General features: G+C 36.9%; 2 protein-coding genes across 3 annotated transcripts in view; both read left to right on the top strand.

Moving 5' to 3' along the window:
- The window catches only part of LOC127559488 (very-long-chain enoyl-CoA reductase-like), an 81114-nt gene that overhangs the window by 5826 nt on the left and 48947 nt on the right, over positions 1-26341 (top strand). The gene's annotated exons all lie outside the window — the stretch shown is intronic.
- Positions 9890-26341, top strand: part of ABCD3 (ATP binding cassette subfamily D member 3) — a 609690-nt gene continuing 593238 nt past the window's right edge. Inside the window, exon 1 of the mRNA XM_051993309.1 lies at positions 9890-10166. The gene's annotated coding sequence lies outside the window, so the exon portion shown is untranslated. The remainder of the gene's footprint in view (positions 10167-26341) is intronic.

Below are 26341 nucleotides of genomic sequence, written 5' to 3'. Positions count from 1 at the left end.
TACAGTAAAGCAGACACCCAAGACATTTTCCTACCTGTCAGAACTTAAATTATCCTGGGGGCATGATAACAGGGACCTAGTTAAATAAATATAAGTTAATTTCAGAGGAGGGGAACTGGAAGTGGCACCTGAATTCATTAATATAAGAGAAATTCTGAAGAGTAGTGATCAGGAGAAAGTATGTGCTAGATTGGGAAAAAAGTAGTAGGGTGGGATGCTAGGTTTGTGTCACAGCTGGCTGGCACACCAGCTCACCATTATGAAAAATCTGAGTAATCACAACATGCGATTTCTATTCTAACTTGCTATTAAGTGATTCTAATATTAGCCCTACGCGTATTGTCATCTGTAAACTAGTTTCATCTTTTCCCCTGGAACTTCTGGTAAAAGGACCTTCTTTGTATTATAAACAGCACCGATGTCATGACAACTGTTGCCAAAGTGTTTGTCCAGATACCTACTGATAAAAGGGCACTGTCTTAGGTGTCCCAAAGTTCTTTTCTTTGAGGGCTAGATAGAAACTAAAGTGGGTTATTAAAATAGGGCAACATTGTGGGGATTAGAGATGGTTATAGACCATTCATCATTTTATCTTAACTTCAGTGTTATCAGAAAAAGTGGCTGGGAAGTGCTAGAAAGAATTCAAACTGACTAGAAGTGTCTGTTCTAGCTTCAGGAATAAGCTCTCAGCATTCACAACACACATTTATTTTAATCACTGTAGCTACATGGCTCACATAGTGTTCCTGCTTACCATGAATATTTATCTCAGAGTGAAGGAAGAACATCTGTACTTTAAGTATGTACACACATATGGGCACATGTACACCCTTGCCAATTTATATCATTAATAGGTTCCTTGAAAACACTGTTTTAGACAGAACAAAGCAGAACATCTTTGACAGATGGTCAAACTGAGGCTAAGAGAGAGATGCTAGTTAATTATAGATTGTTTTTTTTTTCACATTTTCACTGTTTCTTTTTTTATGAGTCAAAGTATTAGTCTCATCAACTGACCTTTTTATAACTCTCTAAGGTTTCCATAATTATCTCATTTGAGTTCCACAACAACCCTGTAAGGTCAGTACGATAGGGCTATCATTATTCACATTTTACAAATGAAGAAACTGAGACTACACTTGTCAGTGGTCACTCAACTAAAATTGTACCTACAGTATTTTTAGGATTTTAGGGGAAGAGCATGGTAGTTAAGAGTACAGTCAATTGTGGTTGGGAGGGTAAGGTTTGTCCCTCAAAGAATTCAGGGCTTTGCTGCTGCAGTAGCTAAGGGAGAAAGCAGATCCTGGTCAAGGGGTATCAAGACATCCTGTAAGTGAGGTCAGGAGGGATATCTTTGGAAGACATTTCTGGAAAAGAGCCGAAGGGAGTTATTACAATGAGGAAGTACATGTGTGCTCCCTCCTCAATCCACCATATCAACACTCTTATGACACTGGTTCTCAAACTTTTGTTTTCAATATCTCAATAAAAACTATTGAGGATATGTCCAAACAGTTTTTGTTTATGTAGGTTATATTTATAAATATTTACAAAATAGAAATAAAAACTAATTTTGAATTTCAAACTCTCTGAAAGGGTTTCAAAGACCTCCAGGATTCCTTGGCTCACACTTTGAGAATCATTGCTCTAGGACAAAGCCTCGTCCATCCTCCGCCCACATTCTGGTAATAATGTAGAAAGAAGGATTTGACTCAGATTTCTCCTAATTTCTTTCCATTGAACTAGATTGCCTCACATCTGCCTACCTTTTAATTGTTGTTCGATTGTCCATGGTGGTCTAGCAACAGGGGCTATAGTTGGCATTCCAATTATGTTGAGTCTATAGTTAATAAACATTTATTAAATACCTACTGGGTTTCAAGCACTCTGAGTGAGTGACATAGATTCATACCATGCATTGAAATAAAAATAAAGAGACCTGGATTCCAGTAATAACGGCCTTGGATAAACTTCCTCACTTCTCCAGACCCAAATTTCCTTGTTTGTAAAATCCAATATTAAATGGACTAGATTGTTTATTTCTAATGTTCTTTCTATCTCTCAATTTCCAGGATTTTGTACTGTAGAAGTTTGTCTTATACTTTCCTTAATATTTGAATAGTTCAACAGACTCCTCTAACTTACATGTTGAAAGCAGTGCTAGGATAGATTTCTATGGTCCATCAGGCTTTGTAATCCCCAAAACCTAATTGATTTTGTTTTTGTATTCTTGGTGCCCAATATAGTACCTAGTACAGAGCCTTCAAAAATGCTCATTGATTGGTTGATTGATTTGGTGGCCTCCTACCTCCCTTTCTCCACTGATATCTACTACTAAATATCTCTTGTAAATACGAAAAGGCATTTAGAATAGCCATGTGGCACTCCACCTCTTCCCTACCCCCTTCACTTTCTCAACTTCCATTATAAATGGAAGGCTGGCTATGCAAAAGGCAATTAATAACTATTCCCATCAGTTAACCCTGAGGAGTTTTTGGGATCTAAGCTGTTTATTTAGGAATTACCATTTTGTTCCTGTATGCTTCCTAATGATGATCAATTAGCCTCCCAGAATTAGGTTTTAAAAAGGGGTATTTCTGCAACATATTTAACATATATAGGACTGCTTGCCATCTTGGGGGGGGGTGGAGGGAGGGAGGGGAAAAAAACGAAACATAAGCGAGTGCAAGGGATAATGTTGTAAAAAATTACCCTGGCATGGATTCTGTCAATACAAAGTTATTATTAAATAAAATAAAATTTAAATTAAAAAGGGGTATTTAGTAAATAAGTAGCTATAAGCCAGATATATAACATGGGACGAAATCTCCCTTTGCACATGCAAGATCCCTGGGGAGAATAAGCTCAATCTTAGCCAAATGTAATTAAAGAGGTAACAGATACGTTGGTATCTGGAAGTCTTCTTCCTCTGTGAATTCCTCATGAAGTTCTCCTTTGGTTTGTCTAAGTTCTCTGCTAGGCTCCAGGGATCCATGCCCTTATGGAATCCTGAACCTGCTTTTCCTTAGTGGGTGGGTTATTGTTCGTTCTCTGGTACTGCTACAGATGCTGATGCCATTAGCTGTTTTGGGGACAAGGTACTGTGAGAAATTAAAATTTTCGGACATTTTGAAGTTCATCTAGTTATCCTATGGTCAATAGAGGGGGGCAGGGAAAAGATCGAGATCCTATGCCCTCCAAAGAGCCCCTTCTCAGGGTCTTGATTAAACTGATTTAACACTAGACTGGCCTGTTATTGGAATGCTAGATTTAGAATTGGCTTACTGATTTATCTAAGCCCCACGAGACATGACTTCTTCTCTCATCACTCATGGGGCATTTCCTATGTGATCATTTATTGTCATTTAAAATTTTTTCAGTTGCGTCATCCCATTTGAGGTTTTCTTGGCAAAGATACTGGAGTGCTTTGCCATTTCCTGCTCCAGCTCATTTTACAGATGAGGAAACTGAGGCAAATAGGATTAAGTGATTTATCCAGGATTACCCAACTAGTTAGAGTCTGAGGTCAGATTTGAATTTAGGAGGATGAGCCATCCTGAATCTAGACTCAGCACTCTATTTCCATGTGACCAGTTACTTTTTAACATTTAGTTCACACCTTTAATTGACTGATTTATTCAGTAGAGGTATCTAGGAATTGTTCACACTTAATTTAGATCTTTGATTAATTTTATAACTCAAAGTGGCTTTCTCACTTGGTAACAATAATAGATCATAGAGTGTCTTGTCAATTGCATTAATTGGGGTTGAGCAATGTGGGACATCTCCTCATGTCATTATAGCATTTTTTATTATTTTAGAAATGAAGTTGGATTATCAAATATTGATTGATGATCCCAATATCAGGGTTTTGTATAGGAATGTGTGGTGCTCATTGTTCAGTTTGATTGTAATTGCTCTGTGATAGGCTCCCCACTGGGTCTCGAGTAGAAGTCCTTGTGGGAAGGGGGAAAAGAACAGGAGGAGGTGACTATGAAACTTAATTCCTTCAGAGAAAACCCTTTTGACACTGAATAGAAGTTACTTAGGAAATGTCCCCAGCAAAAGAAAGGGTTCAAACTGGTGCAGGGAATGGGGGAAGGCAAAATTTAATTTTTGAAGTTGTTCCTGGAATATCTTGTTCATGGTTCAGTCAAAGGGCCTATATCTCTGAATCTAAAAGTACAATCAGGTCATACCTCAAGGAACCTGAAAAACCAATCAATAAACATTTATTGATTTTGCTGTGACTATCTTTGTTTTTTAATTTTTAAGAGTTATTTTTCCAAAAACATGCAAATATAGTTTTCAACATTCACCTTTGCAAAACCTTGTGTTCCAAATTTTTCTCCCTCCCTCCCTCAGTCTTCTCCCATAGACAGCAAGCAATCCCTGTAGGTTAAACATGGACAATTCTAAATGTATTTCCATATTCATTATCAAGAAGCATTTATTAAGCACCTACCATGTGCTGGACTAGGCGCTGGTAATATAAAGGTGAAAAATGAGAATCTGTTCTCAAGGACCTTACAATCTGCTGGAGGGTGGGAGAGGTGGGGAAAGATATGACATCAGCCCCAATAAATATAATACAAGGTAGGGTGTTATATATGCAAAGAAGAGATGCAGAAATCCGAGTAAGGAGCGAGCACCTCAAACTAGGTGGAATCAAGGAAGGTTTTGTCATTCATCCTTTTTTTCTTGAAGAGGATCCATGGCACTACAGGAATGATATCTTGACTTGCAAGTGAATAGGATTAAGGAAGCAGAACTATGCAAAATCATCAACCTCACGCTCTCCTCTAAAGTCCAGTGGCAAGACAGAGGTCCGGACAACTGGCCATGGCCCTGGGACATAGTGGGAGACCATGTCCTTTTTAAGCTAAAGTCTTTGTCCCAGTTTGTCTGAGGCAACACTCATTCAGTGATTTAAGGTAAGAAGTTTTTAAGGAAGAGATATGATGTGAACTAGGCTGAGGAATATACAGATTCTGAAATACAATGATGAGAAAAGTGTTTCCTAGACCTACAGATAGGAGAATGAAGTTGCACGTAGGTAAGTCCATTGCACTTTTAGGGTTCAAAGAACAGCTAGTCATCCGCTTTGGTTAAAGTTGTTATTTATCCTTTGTTCTCAAAAAGGATCAATGACATCACAAGGACGATGTTTTGACTTGCTTAGAAATTGGATTGAAGTGAGGCTATGCTATACAAATCTCCAATCATCCAAGTCCAGTGATAAAATATAAATCAAGATGACAATCGAGTTGATGACCCATCAGCTGGAATGTAGAACACATGAACGGGAGTAATATAAATGAGGAAAAAAAGCTAGAATCTTAGGATTTAGATCTGGAAGAAACTCTAGAGCATCATCTAGCTTGACTCCATTTTACAGGTGAGGAAAATGAAATCTAAAGTAGTTATATAACTTGCTTAAGGTAAGGGAGTGTTGGCATCAGTTCATTTAAGTTCTAGAGATCTCATTGTTAAATTTTCAGTGTTGAATATTTGTTCTTTGGAAATCAGCAAGTGCTACAAATCAGGGCTTGATTTATTTATTTTTTTGATTGTCTAAAATTAGAAAAAATGATGGAGAAAATGTGAATAATGCAGGATTAAATCTAAAATTATGTCATGATACCATATCCAAAGTCCCCATTTAAGCAAGGAGCAGAATGAAGTTGAAAATTCAGATCGTAGAACCAGAGACATTGCAGGTCTACTCAAATCCCTTCATTTTATAGACGAGGAATCTGAAACCTGGAGAAGTGATGTAACTTGCCCAATATAACAGTCACAGCCAGGATTCAAATTCAGATTCTCTGACCCACATCCCCTACATTTTCCACTGCCTCAAACTTTCTTTACCTGTCAACTCCTGAAAAGAGGAGATCATCTTATTCTTGGCATTTGTTTCTCTAAAATCTTGTGCAGTGCTTATAACATAGTACCCATTTAATGCATGCTTGTAATTTTACAAATTGGTTCTAGAAATCCAAAAAACTTTTCAGCAATAATTTTTTAAAATTCCAAATCTATTTGTACTAATAAAAGCTGGAATTCTAGTTTCTTTTTTCTTTTTAAATAAACATACTTTAGAACACATGTCAAATGTCAAATGCTCTAAAATTTAGCCAACACCAAGTTTAGTGGAGTCCATTTCATTGGTGCTAAATAAAGTATCACTGCTGAGGAAGAAAAGGATAATGTAATAGCCTCTTAACAGATCAAAGAAAGATCTAATAATAATAACCACTTCTAGGTCCAAGAGGCTGCAGCACTGGATCCACTGTTTTGGATCCATGAACACAGTCTAGTCTAGGTTTGATCCTAGGGGCACCTGGCCTCTAATGAGAGAAGAACTAAGTAAGTTTCCTTTCTTTTAAAAATATTTAATTGTTTTTAAATGCTGAATTCAACAAAGATGTCCATGTACAAAGTAAAATGAAAAAGAAAAGGATAATATGTGAAACTTGAATGTCTATAAGTTTGTTTTTTTAAAAAGTATGTCACAAATTCAAAATGTTATCTTCAAAAGTGTTCTGCTTGTCTGTTTCCTTTTGAACTTTCTGTTTTTGTATCTCACTTTTTCTTTCTTTTCTTCCTTTCTCAACATGCTATCACCAATTCCTTTCTCCCTCTCCTCCTTTTATTGAGGGAAGATTTTAATCTTTTAACAAATAAATATAATCCACACAGTGACCATGTCCAAAAATGCCTATCTCTTTCTGCACTTTGAATCTACCCTCTCTCTATTAAGAAGTGGGTTGCAGCCTTCATTACTGAACTTCTGGACTTATACCTTGCTAGGGCATCATCAGAACTCTTCAATCTTTTAAACTTATTTTTCTCTACAGTGTTGTTGTAATTATAGAAATTGTGGTCCAGGATTTGCTCATTTACTCTTTAACAGTTCATATAAGTCTTCCCGGATCCTTCAAAAACTGGCCGCTTTCATTTTTATGGCACTTTAATATTCCATTACATTCATAATACCATAATTTGTACAGCCATTCTCCATCTAATAGGCATCCCCTTTGTTTCCAGTTCTTTACTTCAACAAAAAGAGCTGCTATAAATATTTTTGTACAAAAGACTCACAGTACATACTGATAAGACTCAAGTCATCAGTAAGTTACAGCTAGGGCTGGGAGGTTGAGTCACAAACATCAGGACATGAAGGAATTTGCAGTTCTGAGAAATGGGAAACATCCCTTGATCCCCCTACACACATACAGAGAGAGAGAGAGAGAGAGAGAGAGAGAGAGAGAGAGAGAGAGAGAGAGAGAGAGAGAGAGAGAGAGAGAGAGAGAGAGAGAGAGAGAGAGAGAGAGAGAGAAAGAGAGAGAGAAAGAGAGAGAGAGAAGAGAGAGAGAGAGAGTTCTTATATATCTTTCAGATAGTGGTCATGGAGAGTATAGGAAGAGCTAGAAGGAACCTTGGAGACCCTATGAGGAAATCTAGAGATTATAAAGTCACCCAGGTGATATGTAGCAGGGCAAAGATTTAGAGGCTCCGAATCTTGGGTCTGCTCTGGATGTAGCAGTTATTTAGCATTTTTTGGTGAGAGTCTTTCCTCTTTTCCACAGGAGTCACTCCCCTGGATGATGACCCTGAGGGCTGAATTTGAAGTAGGTCCGGTGGTTCTGGGAGGTTGGAGGATGAGAAGGGGTGATGTAATGCCTTTTGGTAGTAGGAAATGTCAGTCATCTCCAGAATGCATAGAGCCCACACACCCATGTGGTGGACTGGAGGACACAGGGAGAGCTTGATCTGTGCAGCCCCTGTTACATGTCTCTTTCTCTAACTGAGGTATTCTTGGTTATCACTGGGTGAAAGTTCCAGGGAAACAAATTTTATCTCTGTGTAAATAGTGATTTCCTAACAATCAGAACTGCCTGGGGTGGTCAACTTTGAGAACTTATAAGAAGTCAATAGGATGTAAAGTTGAAAGGACCTGTAGAGATCATCTAATCGAACCCCATAACTTTACAGATGAGGAAACTACAGATCAGAAGGTTGTCATGGCCCCAGAGTCACCCTGGTAGCTGGCAGAACTAGGATGCCAACTCAAGTTTCTGCCTCTAGGTTCACTGCTGCTTCTTCCTACAACACAATGGAAGCTGCCACCCTTCACTGGGGAACTTCAGAAGGAGGAAGGATGGAAGGAGGATGCTGCAGAATTCATTCATGTTCAGAGATGGCTTGGAGTGGAAATGTTTTGCCATCTTTCCCAAGGGATTGTGACTCCACATCAGGGATTTTTCTAAATGAACATTCTCCTTTAGGTTGGGGCTTAAAAACTGCCGTGGAAGAATGACCACAGCACTAGGATAGAGTACTGGGTCTGGAGTCAGGAAGTCTCATTTTTCTGAGTTCAAATCCGGTCTCAAACACTGGCTGTGTGACCCTTGGCAAGTAACTTAACCCTTTTGCCTCGGTTTTCTTATCTGTAAAATGAGCTGGAGAAGGAAATGGCTAACCACTCCAGTACCTTTGCCAAGAAAACCTCAAATGAGATCAGAAAAAGTTAGACATGACTGAAAACTGATTAGAAAGCCAAAAAACAACAAGAGGGACCACAGCACACAATTTGGGGTACAGATCATACGAAGAAGCTTTACTATTATTATTATAAGCCAAGGCAGTTGATTGACAACATCCCACTTTCAGCTAAATGAATTTAGAATACAAACAATTTCCTATCAATATCATGGGTGCAGAAAGCAGGGGAAAAGAAGAGGACAGTCAGTGTGGATCTTCAGATGACCTTGAAGGAGAGGCAGTGGCTTGCTTATCTATCATTGGCCTTGGAAAAGCACAGCGAGGCAATTTTGTTTTGCTCTATGGCTAGCACATCAAGGAAACAGCAGAATGACAACAAATAGAGAAGTACAGTATAGTAGGAGTGACTGCTTGTTCTGCATGGAAATGAAGACTAATTGGAAGATGGACTTGCTCATGCATGCCAGGAGAAGTAATATATAAGTCCCCTCTACCTCTACAATTCCAGTTCAAGGCATTTGTATTTTATCCTAGAAGCAATAGGGCTCCATTGAAGTTTTTTGAGCTAGAGAGTGAAAAGTCTTAATCTGTTCCTTGAGAAAGTTACTTTATGGATTAACAAATGGATGCAACCATAAGCAATTAGGAGGTTTTAGTAATGGCCTTGGTAAGAGATTAGTGAACCAAGGGGTGGCCGGGAAAGTGGAAAGGTGATTTCCTTGGTGCTTTTTAGGGCTACAGACCTAATCTTCATGTCACTTTCTATCTTCATTCCCAGTGCTTCCCACAAGTACCTTGTATATAGTAAATAAATGCCTAATAAATGTTTATTTTTTACATTGAAATTAGAAAACTCCCATCGACTTTTTGAATGTCTTTATCTTGTCTTTGAGGATTGAGAATGAACTGGTGGTTTCCCCTCCTAGGACTCAAAGTAATTCTTATTTAAAAGTGACCTTTTTCTTTATTCTTGTTAAGTACCTAATCTTCACTGCTCATGTTATTAGAATAGGAAGCAACATGCTATGGATGAAGATTCCTCTTCCTGAGTTCAGATCCAGCTTCAGACACTTACCTTGAACAGGTCACTTAATCCTGTTTACCTCAGTTTCCTCATGAGTAAAATAAACTGGAGAAGAAAATAGGAAACCATTTCAGTATTTTTTATCAAGAAAACCCCAAATGGAGTTATGAAGAGGAAAATGACTGAACAACAACAATGGGATTAATTCAGGAGAAAATGGAACCAAAAAAAATTTAGTAACTTTTTATTGACAGAACTCATGCCAGGGTAATTTTTTACAGCATTATCCCTTGCACTCACTTCTGTCCCGATTTTTTCCCTCCCTTCCTCCACTCCATCCCCTAGATGGCAAGCAGTCCTTTACATGTTAAATAGGTTACAGTATATCCTAGATACAATATATGTGTGCAGAACCGAACAGTTTTCTTGTTGCACAGGGAGAATTGAATTCAGAAGGTATAAATAACCCGGGAAGAAAAACAAAAATGCAAGCAGTTTATATTCATTTCCCAGTGTTCTTTCTTTGGGTATAGCTGCTTCTGTCCATCCTTGATCAATTGAAACTGAATTAGCTCTCTTTATTGAAGAGATCCACTTCCATCAGAATACATCCTCAAACAGTATCGTTGTTGAGGTATAGAATGATCTCCTGGTTCTGCTCATTTCACTTAGCATCAGTTCATGTAAGTCTCGCCAGTCTTCTCTGTATTCATCCCGCTGGTCATTCCTTACAGAACAATAATATTCCATAACGTTCATATAGCACAATTTACTCAACCATTCTCCAATTGATGGGCATCCATTTACAAAAAAAATTTAGAAAAGGATCAGGTGACCTCCCTTCTTTTTCATCAAAAAAGGTCACTCTAAGGTAGGTCAGAAGTTTGCTGCAATTTGCTCTCTAGGCTGCAGTTGTGGACTCCTCCCTGTTCAGCAGCTGCAAACTATTGATATTCTAAAGATGGGATGCTGAGCCTAGAGTTCAGTTGGACACCATTTCCCAAGGTTTTGCTGGTGGTTTCTACTTTCAGGAGTATAGAAGATTTTTTTGTTGTAAGTTGTCAACAAGGAAGGATGACTAGATACAAGTCATAAAAGTGGGAGCTGTCTGGAATAAATTCACAGACTCAAACCATCTAAAAGTCAAGAAAAAACATTTATTGAGGGTAAGGATGATGTATCTTGCCAGCCTTCTCCTTAAGAGAGGCATCCCAGCAGAGTGAGGTAAGAGATTATATGGAGAAGGGAAAGTAAGGGAGAAAAAACCCAGGAGAATTGGGCAGAGCATGAAAATCAGATTCTCTCAGATCTGATTTTGCATAAATTTGGACAATTTCGGATAATGATGGAGAAATCCCTGTGATTGGATTTATTTCAGATAAGGTATCAAGGAAAAAGTAAAAGGTACTTTAGTGTTAATGAGGTGGATGAGAGAAGGACAGTATTACTGAGATTGGGGTAGCAATTAAGATTCCATCAAGGACACTTACAGTTTGAGAGCGAGAGAAGGCTGGAATCCCTATCTGTTACTGGACAGCTGCATGGGACCTTGGGCTCTTCTCCAAAAAAAGGCTGTGGATTTTTTTAGGCTCCAAGCCATACTGGGCTTTTAGGTCATCGTCTTGGTGTCCTTAGCACTCCCATTCCCTCCCTGGCCAGGCTTTAGTGACCTCCCACCAAAGGGTCACAGATGACTGGACTCCTTGTTTCTCTTTTATAAACCAATCTTTTGAGGTACAGTGGGAAGAATCTACAGAGCCAATAGATCAGGGTTCAAATTTTATCCTTATCACTTAATACTTGTGTGGTTTTAAACAAAATATTTAATCTCTCTGGGTTTCAGTTTCCTAATTTGTAAAATGATTGGATTTGGATTAGATGATGTCAAAGTTCTCTTCTAGCTCAAACTAAAATTCTGGGATCTGAGGTGACATGATTTCTCTGTCTGATTTCTTTTTCTTCCTCTAGAAGAAAAGGGGAAAATCAGTTCTAGAAAACTTTCTACATGACTTTAAAAAACTTATTATTATTTGGAACTATGCTCAAAAAGTTATCAGACTGTGCATACCCTTTGATCCAGCAGTGTTACTACTGGGCTTATATCCCAACAAGATCTTAAAGAAGGAAAAGGGACCTGTAAGTGCAAAAATGTTTGCAGCAGCCCTCTTTCTAGTGGCCAGAAACTGGAAACTGAGTGGATGCCCATCAGCTGGAGAATGGCTGAATAAATTGTGGTATATGAATGTCATGGAAGATTGTTGTTCTGTAAGAAACGACCAACAGGATGATTTCAGAGATGCCTGGGGAGACTTATAGGAACTGATGCTGAGTGAAATGAGCAGAACCAGGAGATCCTTATACATAGCAACAACAAGACTATTCAATGATCAATTCTGATGGACATGGCTCTTTCCAACAGTGAGATTATTCAGATCAGTTCTAATGATCTTGTGATGAAAAGAGCCATTTACACCCAGAGAGAGGACTATGGGAACGGAATGTGGACTACAACATATCATTTCACTCTTTCTGTTGTTGTTTGCTTGCATTTTGTTTTCTTTCTCAGTTTTTTCCTTCTTGATCTGATTTTTCTTGTGCATCAAGATAATTGTATAAATATGTATACATAAAAAAATTAGGTATGGGGAGAATGAGTTGAATTCTTTCATCTTTTCACTTCATAAATAACCATTTATTCTTAAGTTCTTCACATCTCCACTGAAACTTTCTTTTCCAGGGTCACCAATGACTTCTTTGTTTGCCAAGTCATTGGGTTTGTCTCCAACATAACACCTATCCATCACCCATTATAGTCAATTGTTGCTCCATTTTACTGAAAGTTCAAAACCATCCTCTTCTAAGCAAGGTATTGATGGCTCGAAGCAGTTATAATTTAATCCTGGCTCTACATTTGTGTAGCTGGGAACTTCCCTTCCCTTCATCATACACATGAGGGGGGAAATTTACTGATAAAGTTGAAAAAAAATCCCAAAACATACGTAGAAGTAGTTATAACTTAATCCTAGCTATACATCTGAGTAGGTAGCACTGGAAACTTCCCTTCTCTTCATCATTTGCCTTGGGAGGAAATTACTGATAAAACTGACTATTAACATAAAATGTCCCTTGAGTGATTAAGGGCATTCCCTGTAAGTTTAGAGAGATAACTGTTTTAGGATAGAGGAGCTTGTTTGTAGATAATGGGGAAAGAACTGGTAGAAAGGGAGAATGAATGAATGAATGAAAAAAATATTTATTAAGTGCTTATTATGTACCAAGCCCTATATAGGATAGACATTGGGGATACAAATTAAAAAGATGAAATGAACCCTGCCCCCAAGGAGCTTATATTCTAATAGTAGCGGACACTCCATATGTATGGGAGAGGTGATTAGGGAGAAATATTTCAATTTGGAAAATCACAAAGATCGTGACTGGAATCAGTAGATTCACATACCTCTCATAGTAGCAAAGCAGTATTGATTTGATTATGATTCCAGAGATAGAAAGGGGTGGGGGTGGAGTACAAAAGAAGTAGGTCAGGGTGTAAGGTGAACCATGGTCTAAATATAGTGGACCATGTGAGGCACTCAACACTCAAGACAGAGGGGTTTCAGGACACATGTTCCAGAGCTGAAAGAAAAGGTAATCATAACCAGGACATGAAGAAATTGAAGATGAGAGATTGGGAAATGATTGATGGAATGAGCTTCCAGAGGATATGGGATCAAGGAAGAGTTATCCTTGGCATGAAGGAAAGTCATCTCATTATCTAAGATTATTTCAAAGGAGGAGCGAATAGGTGAAGACAGAGAGAGGTGTACAAGATAGAAGATGAGTAAGCTCCTGATGGATCACTTCAGTCTTTTTTGATGCTGTAAGGAGGCAAGGTCATGTGCTAAGAAAGAAGGTGATGACGGAGGTTAGGTGCTTGAGGAGGAATGAGGTTTGGAAAAGCATCCTGAGAGAGTTAAGCAGAGATGAATAAAAAGATAGCTCTATAATTTAATGATCCAAGGATTGTTTTGCTGTGGTGGAAAAAAGGACTAGATGTAGGGGTTCAAATCTTGACATCTACTTTATCACATGTATGACTTTAGTCTCTTAAATCTTTAGGCCTCTGTTTTTTATCTGTAAAATGAGAGGATTAGGCTAAATGACCTTAAAATCCTTGCCTATTTTCTAAATCTTATGATATATAAGCTATGACTACTTATGGTTTAAACAGGGCAAAATAGGGCTATGGCTTTAAATAAAGTGTGATTTAAATGGGGCACCTGTAAGGAGGTGGTGATTTTTTTTTTTTTGTGAAGCACAAATAAATCTTTCAGGGCATTGGAGGACTTCTCAGGTTCCATTAGCTTATAGTTAATTTCCCAAAATAAATGTTAAAGGAGCAAAACCACCCTATTGAGTATTCTCCCCGGAAGATTTGTACTAATAACACAGATACAAATAGATGATGTCAAATGAGCAACTGCAAAGCCTTTTTCATGAGGTTACATGAGGAAATCCCAAAACATACAGTGAAGTGGATGTGAGAGTCTTTTTTTCTGAGTATATGGTCTAATATTGTAAAGGGGAAAAAATCTCTGGGAGAGCATTCAGTGTCATGTCTTAGGAAAAAATATTTACAAAGGAAAAGAATATCCTTTTCTTTTTCTTATGTAAACAAGGAGAATACTGATCTTATATACATTTTTTAACATGTAGAATGTCAGTGTATATATTTAACTGAATTCTGCCTCCGCCCCTTTACATAGTGATTAGTGGGTTATTAAACTTGGCAGAGAAATAGTAATTTTACAAGTGACAGCGTTGCTGAGCCACGATGTTTTATATTGCGTTGAAAACAAATTATATCCTTCAATAGAAATCAAGACTATTTTTTAAAAAAAGCAACAACATATAATTATGATAGTCTTCTTAAAAAAAACTATGCTTCTGCTAACACAAACCAACATGGTTCAAACGAAAGGGAAATTATTAATTTGGAAATGCAGCTATGTGACCCAACCTGGGCTTCAATATGGTTTAGAGAAAAGGCTAATGAAGACATAAATCATATCAAATGCCCACAATATTGCTCTTTCATCTGTTCCCTATTCTTCATTCCAACTGCTGTTATCTTTATTACAGGCCCAGTATTACAGGCCCAATTAGAGCAGGGATTGTCTTTGGATCCTTAGTATCTAGTGCAGTGCTCTTCATATTGTTGTTTAGTTATTTCAATCGTGTCCTCCTCTCCATGACCTCTTTTGGGGAGTTTTCTTGGCAGAGATAATGGAGTGGTTTGCTACTTTCTTCTCCAGCTCATTTTACAGATGAGGAAACTGAGGTAGACAGAGTTAAGTGACTTGCTTAGGATCACAGAATTAATAAATGTGTGAATTTAGATTTGAACTCAGGTACTCCTGAGTGCAGACCATTGTGCTACCAATTTTTATATAGTGGGTGCTTACTAAGTACCTACTGAATTAATTGAATTTCCATAGATTTACAATAACTTTTCCATTAATAAATTAGCCTGCTGGTCTATCCTCTCACTTCCTTCCAAACCATCATTCATGTCCTGTCTCACTTGGGCAACATGGCGTGTTCAGAAAAAGCCAGGAGATATGGGTTTGAATTAGGGCTCTGAGATGTACTAGCTATGTAACATGGTAAAATCATTTATCTTCTCCTTACCTTGATTTCTTTATACATAAATGGAGGTAATAATACTCGCACTAACTGATAAGATCGTAATGATAAAAATCACTTTGCAAACCCATAAGTACAATATGTGTTACAATGATGATGGTGATGATTTCTTGAGTGTAATGGGGACTGGCATATGATCAAGTCATCTCTGAGAGCATTTACTCACATGGAAAGTCTGAGGGACCAGTTTCTATCCCACTGCATCACAGCTTTCCAGGAAACAGGTCATTCTTGTGATTGATAACTGAATGCAAGTGTTCCTGTGTCAGATCCTTCATTCCTTGGAGTCCTTAGCTTCTTTGTGTGGGAAGCATGTAATTATTTTTCTCAAAACTTCTTGTATTCCTCCCAGAAAACTTCATAGCCTGACTCCAAGGTCTTTAATCTGGTATCATCTTCCCCCTTTTGGGGAGGGGCAAGAAAAAAGAAATGGAGTAAGCTTTATATAGTAACTACTATGTGTCAAGTAAGTGTTTTATAAATATTATTTCTTTTGATCTTCACAACAACCCTTAAGAGGTCGATACAATTATGATTCCCTTTTTATAGTTGAGGAAACTGAGGCAGACAAGGTCAAATGACCTGCTCAAGATCACACAATTAGTCAGATTTTAACTCTTTTGACTTGATCTTCAGCTCCAGGTTTTAGTTTACTCATTCACAAAATTAAGGAGTTTAAGTCTGGTGTATCCTTTCATCTAAAAATTATATATATACATACATAAGTGTGTATGTCTTTGTGTGTGTGTGTGTTTGCCATTTATATAGGGCTTTAAGGGGTTTGCAAAGCACTTTACACATGTTAATTCATTTGATTCTCACAATAGTTCTTTGAGGTGGGATTATTCCCATTTTACAGATGAGGAAACAGAGGTTGAAAAGCTTTATGGGAGTTGCCTGGGGTCACAAGGCTAATAAATGTCTGAGGCAAGATTAAAATTTAAGTTACTTCTGACTCTGAGTCCTATGCTCTATCCATTTTGTCACCTCACTGCCTCAAAAACCTATAAACTATTTTTGGCATTCCACTGATGTATATCCCTGATCATATATCATGTGTAATTGAGGCATTTGTGACTTTCATGGATAATATTTTGCATTTCATAATCCTTGTGATTATAAAGAACAGTAAAAACTAAGGAACAGAAGTTTTCTGGCAGGTAATGTGAATCAGGAGCTTACATTTTCCTGGGCAGCTCCATAGAGCTTATATTTATATAAGTTTATGTATATATATATATATATATATATATATATATATATATATATATATATATATATATATAACTATATATAACTATATATATATAGTAGCAACTATATATATATATATATATATAGTTAAAGTACTCTCTCTTCTACTCCTTCTACCTCAAGGGAGAGTACAACATGTATGGTCAATCAAAACAAATCTTCATATTGGCTATATCCAAAGGTATATTGTTTCATTCTGCATTCTGAGTCCTTTACATATCTAACATAAAATGGATAGCATGTTGCATCATTAATCCTCTGGAATCCTGGTTTGTGATTATGCTAAAAGATCAGTACAATAATATTCCATCACATTTATTTATATAACAAAATTTTGTTCCTCAATTGTCCAATTTATGGGAATCCCTTAAGATTCTCATAGTTTGTCACTTCAAAGAATTATGAATTTTTGCCCATCTTTAGAGTTTATATTGCCCAGGACCAATCTCTCCCTTAATCTACCCTCCCTCTAATTTTCCCTTCTTCTCTTCTTCCTTTCCCTCCTATTTCTCTGTGCAATGAAATGTATTTTTTCACCCAGTTTTGTGTGTGTATGTTTGTGTGTGTGTCAGAGATAGAGAAAGAGATAGAGAAAGAGAGAGAGACAGAGACAGAGACAGAGACAGACAGAGAAAGAGATTTTATTTCTTATTGGACCAGATCAAATGAAAGTGAGGTTCAAATGTTAGCTGGTTTTTCTAATCCTCTTTCTTGTTTATATAGATGTCTACTTGCACATTTTGGTCATGTGAAATAATTTTCCCTAATTTTCTTTTTCTTTTTCTTTCTCCTGTGAATTCCTCATTTCATTCTTTTTTTTTAAGATCATCAAAGCATAACAGAACCATTTCCAGGCCTTAGCTATCTGTACTCCCTTTGCAACTTGTTGGGAACATGATGGTGGAGACTGAGAGGTATTTGCTGTTCTCTGACCTCTCCACTGAAAGGCAATTGCGTTTTCTGACCTCTCTCCCCTTCCCTCTGCCTCTTACGGTGCACTTAGGCATGGTCCTTAACAGTAACCCATGAGGATCACAGAGTTCAGAGGAGAACCATTTATTATCTCTTATTATTTGAATAAAATATTTAATTGCTTTTTAGTTCTTTACATTGTTCATTCATGTCTTTTTTTTGTTTGTTTCTCTTTACCTCTTTGCTTTGCTTAAATTTCAAAGTTTCAAGGTAACTTATTTTTTTTAATCAAAAATGTTTGAAAGATCTCTATTGCATCAAAGATCTATTTTTTTTCTGTAGTCATATTCATTTTTGCTGGGCAAGTTATTCTTTATTATATATATATAACTTATATATTATATATATATATATATATGTATGTATGTATGTATGTATAGCTTATGTCTTCTGGGATATTGTATTCCAAGTTTTTTGTTTCTTTATAATTGTGGCTTCTAAATCATGCATGATCCTGACTTGTGTTTCTTCAATGTTTGATTCTTTCTTTATGGCTGTTTGCATTTTTTTTTTTTTTACTTTGAAACTGAAATGTGGTTATGATGTTCCTGGGAGCTTTCATTTTAGAGTTTTTTTTCTTTTTCAGGAGGGAATTTTTTTTATTTCTACCTCTGGCACCAAGAAATCTGGGCAGTTTTATTTTCAGATTTCTTGAAATAGGATATATAAGCTATTTTTTAATCTTAAAGTTTAGATAGTCTAATGATTCTTAATTTTTTTCTCTTCAGTCTGTTAATTTGCTATAAAATTTCTTTTGTTTTCAGTCTTTTGAATTTAATGTTTCTTATTGTCTCATAGACTCAATGACTGTTGTTTGGTCCATTATGGTGTTTGTGATTTGGGCAAGCTTTTGTACCTTTTTGTACCTTTTTTTTTATCAAGCCTTTCTTTTATAACTCTCAGTTCTTTTCCAAATTTTGCCTCAAGTTCTCTCATTTTACTTACAAAACATTTAAAACTCTTTAAAAAATAACTCTTGCTTCATCTCTCCGAGTATTCTAGTTGAGTTCGTGCCCAAGTTTTATTTTTGTTTGTAGATGTTTTGGAGTCATTTCTTCTTTTGGGTTCATGTCTTGAGCTTCCCTGACACTACAGTAGTTCTTTATAGTGGATTTCTTTTTTTGTTTGCTCATTTTTCCACCTTGGTCCCTGACATCAGATTTGATGTTAGGGTGTGGGCTTTGCTGCACTTCTAGAGGAAAGGTAGGAGGTGATCCTGTTGCTTTCTTGGGGTATTCAATATCATGTAATTCTAGGATCTGAGGATCACTTCATTCAGAACCTGCTTTCAGCATTGCAAGGTAATCTGATCCAAGACAATATTTGATTGCTGCTTCTCTGGTTGGAGCTCTGAATTGTAGAATTCCCTCTAATCTTAGATTTCTGCCCTGGTTATTCCTCTGCTGGCTGCACTAGATGCTAGAAATGAGACTGTGCTTTGCACTGGAGGATTGAGTAGCACTGTTGCTGGCTTTTGGAATTTCCTGCTTCTCCATACTCTGCCCTGGGCTCTCCTTATCTGGCAATGCCATACCTTCTCAGTATTCCCTGGGCTCTGTGACCTGAAACTAGGTATTGTGGATAGTTTATACCTCTCTGCCTTACAGTAGCCCTACAGACCAGGGAATTCTACTTGTCCAAAGTAGCCTTTCCCAGTGTTCCACTCAGTAGTCCCCATTTCTGAGCTGACTACATCCCCACTTTCCTCAGACCTTCTTATACTGAACTGGTATGGTCAAAAGACTTGTGACTTTTTCTGGATTTCCCCATCCAGATTTGATGTGGTGCATTTGGATCTGTTTAAAGATGTTTATGGAGAAGACTTTCTCTATAATGGTTCCTACCCACTCCATTATCTTGGCTCCATTTCCCTAACATTAAAATGTTAAAGTTAATTAGCACTAGTTCCAGGACATCTCTCTTCTCAACCCAAATAAACATTCACATATGCAAACAAAAATAAAAATGATTGTCTTGAAACCATAACTATATGTTATTTACAATGTCTTAAAAGTTTAGATTTGCTTTCACAAGATAGTAACAAAAATGTCCTATTTGTTCCCATGTATCCTTCCAAACTTTTGTTCTCCTGCATTTTTCCAGGTTATTATTATCTATTTAATATTTTTATTATTGTTATTATCATTACTGTTACTATGATTATTAAGATAAGGATAGGGCCTGGACCTATGATTTTCTTGGAATAGACAACTCTCACATAAGGAAACTCCCGCTGTCAGACTAGATTGGCATTTTCTTTTCAATTTATAGTGAGAAAGATGTTTGGAGACACTGGACGTTTAAATGACTTATTGAGGGTCATACTGTATGTGTCTGAGGAATTCTTTGTGTCATTCTCACTGGGAAGTTTGCTCTTCATTCACACTGCTTTTCCAATAGTCACTCAATCTCTCTGGGACTTAATCTTTTCATCTGTAGAATGACCTTGAGAGCTTTTACAATCCCTTCAAGCCCTAAACCTTCTCTCCCTCCTCCTTTTTCTCTTCCTCCTCCTCCTCCTCCTTCTCCTTCTCCTTTTCCTTCTTCTCCTCCTTCTCTTCCTCCTCCTTTTTCTTTCTTGTTCTCTAGTTTTAGTCCATGGGAATAAGTCATCTTAATAACAATCACGAAGTACAAGGATACACTAGAGCAAGGAATGTGACCCCAGAATCTTACCCTGTGTGTGGGTTGACTTTGATAGAGAGAAACTGAACATTAGAAGATTTTGATATAAAATGATAAAGATCACTGATTTAAAAAAATCACTTCTCACAAGACTCAAATTCTCTCAGGGAGTATTTTCTCTACCTTCATTTTAAACTTCTGTTTATTGTTTCCACAAAAGAGCATGTGTATATCTTTAAAACCATTTATATTTTTTGTTTTTTACATCCCCTTCATTCAACTTATATAGACATCCCTTGTAAAAGGGTTTTTTACATCTCTTGTAAAAGAGAATTGTTGGGGCAGCTAGGTGGCTCAGTGGAGAGAACACTAGACCTTAAGTCAGGAGGACCTGAGTTCAAATTTGACCTCAGACACTTAACACTTCCTATCTGTGTGGTGGTAAGCAAGCCATTTAACCCCAATTGCCCGAGAGAGAGAGAGAGAGAGAGAGAGAGAGAGAGAGAGAGAGAGAGAGAGAGAGAGAATTGTTAAAAAAAAAAAAAAAAACGAAAGAAAAGACAATTAAGCGAAACTAAGTAATTCATTCACTAAACCTGACAGTATATGCAATGATCCATATCCATAGTTGTACACCTCTACAAAGAAGGGAGTAAGGGCACACCATGTTAATGCTATTTGTATAATTTCACAAGACAAATTTATTTAAAAACCCTTTCCTGTGACCTCATAGAATCCAAACTCTATGCCGTTTGTACAGTGAATGCTTTAAGAGGTAGAGGGTAAGTTACACATTTACTAATTATCTAATATTGGTTATTTACAAATTATCTAATACTGGTTTACTAAGGGGTTGTTTTTCTTCTAAAAATCTCCCAACCTTGGATGAATTTTTTTTTTATTTTATTGGCTGATTTCCCTCTCATAGTCTTTTTTTCTCTCTTCCCTTTCTTAATGACTCATTATAATATTGTAACTTCCTTTATCTTAAAGACAAGGTGCCCCAGACCTTAATCCTGTTGTTTGAGTGTTGATTTCCTACTTCCTTCGGAAAAAATTCCAAACATTTTTGGAGGGCAAAGGGAGGGACAAGAACTAAAGGGCTTTTCCTAAGCCCAGATGTTTATAAAAGCAGTGACTATGACCTACAAAGGCCCAGAATAAGAAAAGAGAAAAGTATAACTGATTTAAATAATGCACAAACAATATTATGATGTTTAATGTAATGAAATTCTCTTCATGGTATAGAAGGAGCCTGGGCTGCTTAATAGTTCATCACATAAAAAACAGTTATATCCATTTAAGAAATTAATAAGAAACAAGAGTGTTTGCTTTCTCTTGAGTGCTGATGGTCCTTGGATCTCATTGCTCTACTCTGAAAAATGGGAATGATTGTAGTTCCTCTGGTACATACCAATGCCAGAAGGATGTTGCTGGAATAACTTTGAACCTGGACAGTCCACTATGCAATGTCACCTTGAAAATCTACAAAATAAGGATAATAAGATTTATACTCCCTATTCCTTATAAGGCAGGATAGCATAGTCAGAAAGACTTTTTTTTCTGGTGCATCTAGCTGTTTGATCACAGGCATATCATATAACCTCTTAGTGCCTTTTCCCTACCCCCCAGAAAACTCTCTAAGGCTATATAGGCCAGAGATGAATTGCTGATCTGAATTAGTGCGTGGAATTTCTATACCAGACGTTCTCTGCAGTGATGAAACCACAGGAATCATCGATTAGACTATTCCCCATCTCTAATTCCCAGTGGATCTCAAAGAATTATTATGAAGAAAGAACTTTATAAACCTTAATGTGCTGTAGAAATATGTTATTCAATCAATCAACAAACATTTATTAATCACCAACTACATGCCAGGCATTGTATTCCAATGTTGAGAATAAAAATACACAAGTGAAACAATTCTTGCACTTAAAAATAACTTTCTTTGGGGCTACCTGTCCCATATACAACTAAATGTACATATCCATATAAATGTAGTGGTGATGAGTGTGGTGAATAAGGTTGTTCAATTACTCTTATTTATACTTGCCCCCCTGCCCTACTACTGAATCACTGCCTTGATGGTTTCCCTGGTATATACATTGTCTTTCTGCTCTGCAAAGTTGTAATAAAAATTATTTTAAATTCTAGCACCAAACTCTTAGCCAGTGATAGCACTCTGGAAGATACTTCAATTTTTAATTTATTTCTCCTCCTTATTTAGTATTTACCCCTTTAATTCTTTCTTCCCAACTGCAAACATATTAACTATAGTCAGACTAAAATATGCTTATGTTTATAATTTTTCATAAATACAAAGTAAACATTTTTTAAAAGATAGAAGATAGATTTGGGGGCATTAAGCAGTTCAAGGGGAGAAAAGAAATGAAGAATTACCTTATTGGGGTTTATACTCTGGGGAGGGGAGGGTTCAACTACACATTATCTGTCTAATAATCCTTGTAGTAGTTATTTGGCCCACACCCCACCAGGACCTGAGTCCTAGCCTTAGTGGGTGTTTTCCTGCAGTGATTCTTGTAATATCCTGGAATTTCTGCGAATAAGGCAGTCTGAGGTCTGTTTTCCTTGCCATAGCTGAATTCATTCAAAACCTGATTTTAAGGTGAGCTTCCTTTCATTTCATTTGCTGTGCATGCATTTATGTTGCTAGCCCTGGTCATGAAAATTGCTAGTTATAGATCTGAACCTGCTGTCCTTATTATTGCATCTGTAATTCTGCTCCCGCTTTCCTTGTCCAGAACACCCTCTTATCCAATGCCTGACATGTTTTTAAAATAATTTTGTTGTTATTTTTATTTTTAATATTATCTATGTTTGCCATTGTAGGTCTCCCCTCATACTACCCTGATAGCCTCTTGTAATAGAGAATAGAAAGAAGATAAAATTCAGCAAAACTAACTTCTTGGAAAAAGGGCTGATAATTATATATGATATTCTATACCCATGGTGTCACATCTCTACAAAGAAGTTGGGGGAAGTCATCTTCTCAGATCTTATATTTAGGACTAAGTTTACACCTTATAGTTTTGTAATATTGTTTCCATTATCTTATTGTTGTTCTTTCAATTTACATTATTGTATATATAGTTTTCCTGCTTCTGCTTAGATTACTTTGTAACAATTTATATAGATCTTCCTGTGCTTTTTGGTACTCACTATATTCACAATTTCTTACAAAATATTATTTCATTGCATTCATGTACCACAATTTGATCAGTCATTCCCTAATAGATGAGTTTTGTTTCCAGGTCTTTACTACCATAAAAAGTGATATTTTGGTGAATCTAAGGCCTTTCTTTTTGTCTATCTGGGTCAAGGATATGGCCATTTTAGTTATTCTTCTGGCCTGACTTTTTTTGGAAGATTCTTTATTCCATTCACACTTTGTTCATCTCCCCTTTTTAATGTCATAAACATGTCCCAGTTCAACATAGAGTTTTTTTTTGGGGGGGTAAGAGAAGGTTAGATCCTAATCAGTCAGGAGCTAGTTAGCAGAACATGATTCCATTTCATATGACAATGTGGTTCCTTCTTTGATTCTAAAAGGTTATTTTCACATCTTGGCTTAATTCTACAATCAACTGACAAGTAATACAGAACAAATGCCAAACTCTAGAAGTGTTTTTTTCTTTCCTTCCCAGATATATGGTCTAGTCAACTGTAGTGTAATGGGAAGTCAATTGGAGCCAAAGGTTCAAATCCCAGCTTTGTCACTTACTACTTGTTACACTTTGGGCAAGTCATTAGGACTTCCAGTATGGAAATTTCCTCCCCCAAAGCAGATTGGTGCCAGTTCTACAGTTTCAGTCTAAGAGAGCTACCAGGGTCTACTGAGATGTTAAATTCCTTGTCTAAGGTGACACAGCTGATATGTATCAGAGATAGGACTCGAATCAAATCTTCCTAATTCCAAGGTCAGCTCCATCCATTCCGACTTTCAATAGATCCATGTTGTCTCTTAATGATGACTACTTCCTTCTCTAAGAGTTCATAAATGATATATTTAATAATACCTTTACAACTTTTCCCAAGAATAATTGAACAAGCTCCCTGATTCAACAGAGCTTATAGAATTCACCTTCTCCCTTATTTTGAAAATCAGGCTATTTCTTTGTCTCTGGTTTTATTACACCTTTCTCATTCTCTGTAATTCTTCAGTGCTTACTAATGATGGGTTCACCAGTCATAGAGGAAGTTCTTATATTGGCCTAGAAATGAAGGTCATTTGGTCCAGTTGCCATGAACTCACTGAGGGCAATTAGTTTTGGGCTTGTTTTTAAATCTCTCTTGCCAATACGATTGGTTATGCCCTCATTTCTAATATAGAATTAAGATGTAGGAAATGTTGGTTATCTCTAAAGTCTGGTTAGGAGAAAAATCAAGAAATGACAACCTTCCAACCTAATAATTTCACTTGAAAATTGCTGAAAAATTAGCCTACTAATAGAAGTAATCTTTTAAGTATTTCTCACCCTCTCCTTTCTCCTGTATTTGACCTTGAAGACTGCCTGGTTGAAACCATTTGACTGAATCACCAGTGCCTGGAATCTTGAACTACCTCCAGCAAAAGCAGGGGCTGAGAGAGGCAAGTTGGTATAGTTGTAAGAGTGCTGGACTTTGGGTTAGGCAGTTCAAATACAACTTCAGACCCTCCTAGGGCAAGTATGATCTTAGGCAAGTCGCTTAATTTCTGTCTGCCTCATGTATAAGATGAGGATGATAATAATACCTGTGTTCCAGTGCTGTGGTGAGACTAAAAAGTTAATATTTATAAAGCACTTTACAAACTTTAAAGCTTTAGATAAATTCTAATTAGCATCATTATTGTAGTTCTTTCATTTGCTCCCTCAGGGCAAAGGTGGAAAGGGCTACATGAAAATTCTTATGCAGTGAAGTAGAAGTGAGTTATTACTTCATCTCAGTTAAAAAAAAAAGACCATTTTCCCCTCCTCCTTTTCATTCCCTCAACATCTCACATCACTCAGATATCTTCTACTTTCTCCTCTGCCACATTTGTGAAGGGTTGGGTCTTTTCTTTACTAAGGCTAACTCCTCTGTGTGTACTCTTGATTCGATCTGCTCCTCATTTCTTTAGAAAATTGCCCCTATGCTATTGCCTACTTTTAACCTTCGATATCCACCTCAAGCCCACTTACTGGCTCCTTCTCTTGATTCCTACAAACATATTTATGTCTCACCCATCCTCAAAACCTTCTCATCTGACACATGCTAGATATGTGATCATGGGCCAGCTATTTAACTTTAAGGCTCATTTCCTTATTGTAAATTGGAGATAATAGTTGCACCTACCAAACAGGATTGTGACAATGAGCAAATGGGATGATGCTTGAAAAGGGATTATTTAATGTTAAAATATTACACAAATGCTATATTATTGGTATAGGGATAAAACTTGTAATTTCTTTGGGATAGGGAATATTATAGATATTAGATATAGATACAGATAAGGAAATCCTCTTCACCAATGCAGATGGAAGATGGAAGAAAATGTTTAACTCAACCTGCCCCAGCTGCTTAGGGTTTTTACAAAACAGGAGGGAACAATGGCTATTTCCCTGAGCTAAACATTTTTGGACTAAAGCATTAGCATTTTTTATTCTTTTAGCTGAATGTATATATTCAGTATGTATGAAAGGCAATATTTGGACTTGTCTTCCTGACTTTGAGTTTAGTTATTAGACCATGCATTTTCTCCTAATATAATTTATATGATTTTAGTATTAATAGTAATAACAATCTTAAGCTGATTGCATGCCCTAATACAAAAGGAAGACAAACAAAAGTCAGAAAGGGATTTAATTGATTTATTTTGGCTTGGTAATGGTAAAGCTCCCAGTTTCCTCTCTTCTTTTTTCCCCCTTGGTTTTATGTCACTATGAGGGGGCATCAGTCATTGAAAACACAAAAAGGTAACTAGTAAAAACCTAGGAGCCATCTGGAAAATCACTCAGTTCTCTTTGGGTGTAACCCCTGCTGGGGATGAAAGGAGCAGCACAGGTTCTGATTACTGCAGAGAAAACAAACAAAAACAGACTTTTGTGAGATTAAAAATTCACTTGATAGTGATTTTCCTCATGATTAAGCAAAAAGATGCCAGATACAAGCATAACAGATGTAAGAGCAGCTGCCTTAATTGCTCTCCCCTTTCCTCTCCTCCCTTCCCCTTCCCTCCCTTCCCTTCCCTTGTCTTCTTCCCTTCCCTAGACT

Source organism: Antechinus flavipes, chromosome 4 (genome assembly GCF_016432865.1).
Source record: "Antechinus flavipes isolate AdamAnt ecotype Samford, QLD, Australia chromosome 4, AdamAnt_v2, whole genome shotgun sequence".
Classification (NCBI taxonomy): domain Eukaryota; kingdom Metazoa; phylum Chordata; class Mammalia; order Dasyuromorphia; family Dasyuridae; genus Antechinus; species Antechinus flavipes.
This window is presented reverse-complemented; position numbering and strand designations above follow the sequence as displayed.